Here is a 3,865-nt window from a genome sequence, read left to right on the forward strand (position 1 = left end):
CATCTTCACTGATAGTTACCAATCTTCAGTGATAGTTACCCTCTTCAGTGATAGTTACCCTCTTCAGTGGAGTGAACCAGTTTGACATGACTGTCGACGAGGAAGAGGGCTGGCACAAGAGGGGGTGTGCCAAAGACACCATCTTAGCACCAACATAACTGGTTTGTTCCACTTTAGAGTAAGCTGTTGGGGGAAGAATCAGTTTAGTTGTGTGTTTCCTTGACTGATGAAGCCTTCTGGATGGAAGGTGAAATGTTTCAGCAAAAAAAGAAACTGTCCAGATGACCTGAGTGAAAGTTGTTGGTTTATAAGTTCTACTTTTAGATTATTGTTGTTTCAATGAGTTGTGCACAACCCTCAGTTAGACGTCAGGACATGGACAATCCAAATGTTACATTTTCTTCTCAGACGTGGTGTATTACAGTTTTTAATGTGTCTTTGACTTCGTTGTCTTGTTGTGTGACTGAACCGGAGTGGGTCATGAGCGGTCACAACCACAGCTCCACGTCTGACTCGTTGCACAAGACGTCAGAGTTTAACTGACGGCAGCAGAGCTCGTTACTGCAGAGCTCGACCACACGTCTTTTCTGAGTATGCTGGTTGGTGTTGCTGAACGTGACACCGTTACATTTACACCAAGTGTTTGACTTTAGTAAAACACATTCTCCTGCAGCTCTGATTTATTCTGCAGCTTCACAGATCCACACTGTCTTTCTGTTCCTTTTTAAAAGGGACACACTTTTTTAGTCTTTTCACCTACAATTATAATAATTATTATTCTCCTGTTGGGCCACCCTGATGAAAACATTTAGCGGTGGATATGAATGTAGCCTCGAAGCAGTTTGGAGAGAAATGAAACAAACTAAACTAAAAGATATTTTAAAAAGAATGGCTCAAGACAAAAAGAATCAGCAAAATGTCTGCTCTTCCTCCGCTCCTGGAAGATCTTGTAAGAAGATCTGAGCTGTTCTCTTTGATCTCTTTAAGGGATTTTAAACATTTGATAAGATCAATAGAAATATTGAAGCAAATCCGTTTCTGTTTTTAGTAGTTTAACTTGTTTTATCTTGATTTGACTGTTTATAACTTCTTTTTGATTTTAATTGTTGGATTCTTGTCGTCTGTCCTTCATGTTATCTGTTGTAGAAGAGTCCTCGTGGCTCACTGAGACCGACGTGTAGAGATAAAGGTTGAATGAAACCACGTCTGGATGTTGACGAGGGTTATGAAACAATACAACCAGAACATGCAGTGATTTTGTGTAGATGTTTGCAAGAAAGCAGAACAGCTGCAGGTTATAGTAACAAATGTTCTAATCTCTTAATATGGGGAGTGGTGGTGCAGAGGTTAGAGAAGGTGGACCTGTGATCAGAATGTCACCGGTTCAACTCCCTGGACCAACAACATCAAAATGTAGGTGGGAAAGGTGAAGCACCCACACCTGCCTCCACCCTCATTTTCTCCCCACCCCCCCGGGCGCCCTGGATGGAGCTCTCTGCTCAAAGGTACAAATTGAGACTTTGTGCCATATTTTTTTTAATTCAAACATAAACAAGCGTGTCACCGTTTAAGCAAAAACAAATGCAGCCAAGTGTTCAATCTTTGTGGACAGCCTCATTAAATCTGATTCACTGCACAAACACAGTTCTTCATAATAAACATTCAAATATGGGGGGGGTGTTCAGTTGTAGAGAGGCAGAACGAACAGACTCTCCATTCACCAGATGAACCCTCCAGTGAACGGGGCTGCAATCAGCGAGAAGTCTCTCCACTCTCTTTCAGCTGCACCATCTGCTGATGCAACAGGTGGTGGAGGCTGAAGTCTCAATGTTTCAGCCGTCTCTTCATTCCCCCGAGCTGCGTCACTTCACATCTGCTGCTTACCGTTCTTATTATCTGCCATTTCACCGAGGATGGCATCGTTACCAGCACATCTTTTCACGTGGACTGTTTTAGAAGTAAATGTTTAAACCCTGGACTCCAGGACTCTTTTTAGAGACTGAAACAAGAATCAGTTTAAAGAAGTTCCTTGAAACCTAGAGGGTTAATTAAAAGAAGGAGAGACTCATTCTAATCTTACAGACAGTGTAGAGTGAGCTTAAAGTTGTCTGCTTGCAAAAATAGATATTTGACAGGAACATTTTTAACTTAAAATGTTTGTTTCTTTTGTATATTTCATTTGCTGTTTTCTGCATCGCAGATGTGAGGCTCTCTCGAACTGACCGTCCATCACAGCTCCCAAACACAAAACCAGGAACAGCCCTTTCTTAGTTAAATCAGGTCTCTCTTGTAAATGAGTCCTCGGGGCTCAGTGGGACTGACCTGTAGAAATAACAGTTGAATGAATGCATGAACTGGAACACCCACATCTAAACATAGTTTTAAATTTTATATATGGATTTTACAAAGTCTAGACAAACATTTTAGAAACTAACTTTATTATAAAACTTTAGTGTATAATGTCACGAGTGCAAGAAACAAACCAGACCATTTGAGGCTTATGTTCTTGTCATTTAAACTGTACAGTAAAAATATAAGTTTACGTCAATCTAAAGTACCAAAATAAATAAATAAAATAAAATGAGGAAAGGTTGAACAATACAGTCCCACATGCTACATCATTTAGACTAAAACGGTTATTTTTACTAAGTCTATGAGGGAAAGATTGAAAAGCAGACAAAACAATTCTGAAATGAGGAGTGAGAGAACCAGAGATTTAGAAAAGGTTCTTTTTTAATGTGAAGATAGAGTATCTGTTCATTAGCATAAAATTACAATAGCAAAGTGCCGTCTTTGCCTGAGGGATTGTCTGCGATCAGCGTAATCTCCAAGTGCCAGCAAATCTGATGACTCCCCCAAAGTTTAATCATGCCACCAGGGTATGAGAGGACCTGACGAACACAAACTCATGCACGTGGATATCCACTCCAACAAACCAGTTTCATTATGACTGACTCCTAATTCCACAACGTCTCACAGCAGGAAACCAGTTGGAATGTGTTGGTGTTATTAAAAGTCACATGATATCAGATCTTATCATTTACAAAGTTCATCCCACTATCATGCTGAATTATGTGTTGGATGATGAATCTGTAATAAAAGACCTTAGTTAGAATCTACTGGCAAAGATAAGTTTGATGTTCCATGTTGGTCTGAGCCTGCGTGATCCAAATCATTCTGCAAACATCCTAAGATATTATGTGGCGTGTGTGAGGAACACCAGGCGTGAAAGATATTGGATTATTTTCTAAACATTTATTTTCTTTACCCACTTCTTCTTTCTGGGTTGGGGGGGGGGGGGGCTTGGTGCCTGTCCCCCGCGGTTACTGTGTGTGGGGTAAACACGCGCACGAGGAAAACATGCAGACTTCAACCAGAAAGGACGAGAGGTGAACCACTGTCCTTTTAGTCAAGAGGCTAACGCCCCCCTGCTGTTACATTGTTTTTGATTACTCATCAGTTTGGCCATTGATGTATTTATTATTTCTGACTAAAACTGGTTTAAAAACATTTAGTTCATTAGAAAACAAAGACATGTGATGACAACAAAGAACAATAAGAGACTTAACGTGACTTAGCAAAAACAAAAGTTTAAGAAAGGTTTCTTGAAAACCAATTGCTTTAGACACAGCCTGTCCAGCTGAAGATCAGCTGTTTACACACTGAGGATCAGCTGTTTACACACGGATGATCAGCTGTTTACACACAGATGATCAGCTGTTTACACACAGAGGATCAGCTGTTTACACACAGAGGATCAGCTGTTTACACACAGAGGATCAGCTGTTTACACACAGAGGATCAGCTGTTTACACACAGAGGATCAGCTGTTTACACACTGAGGATCAGCTGTTTACACACTGAG

Source organism: Nematolebias whitei, chromosome 4 (assembly GCF_014905685.2).
Source record: "Nematolebias whitei isolate Nwh7 chromosome 4, NemWhi1, whole genome shotgun sequence".
Lineage (NCBI taxonomy): Eukaryota > Metazoa > Chordata > Actinopteri > Cyprinodontiformes > Rivulidae > Nematolebias > Nematolebias whitei.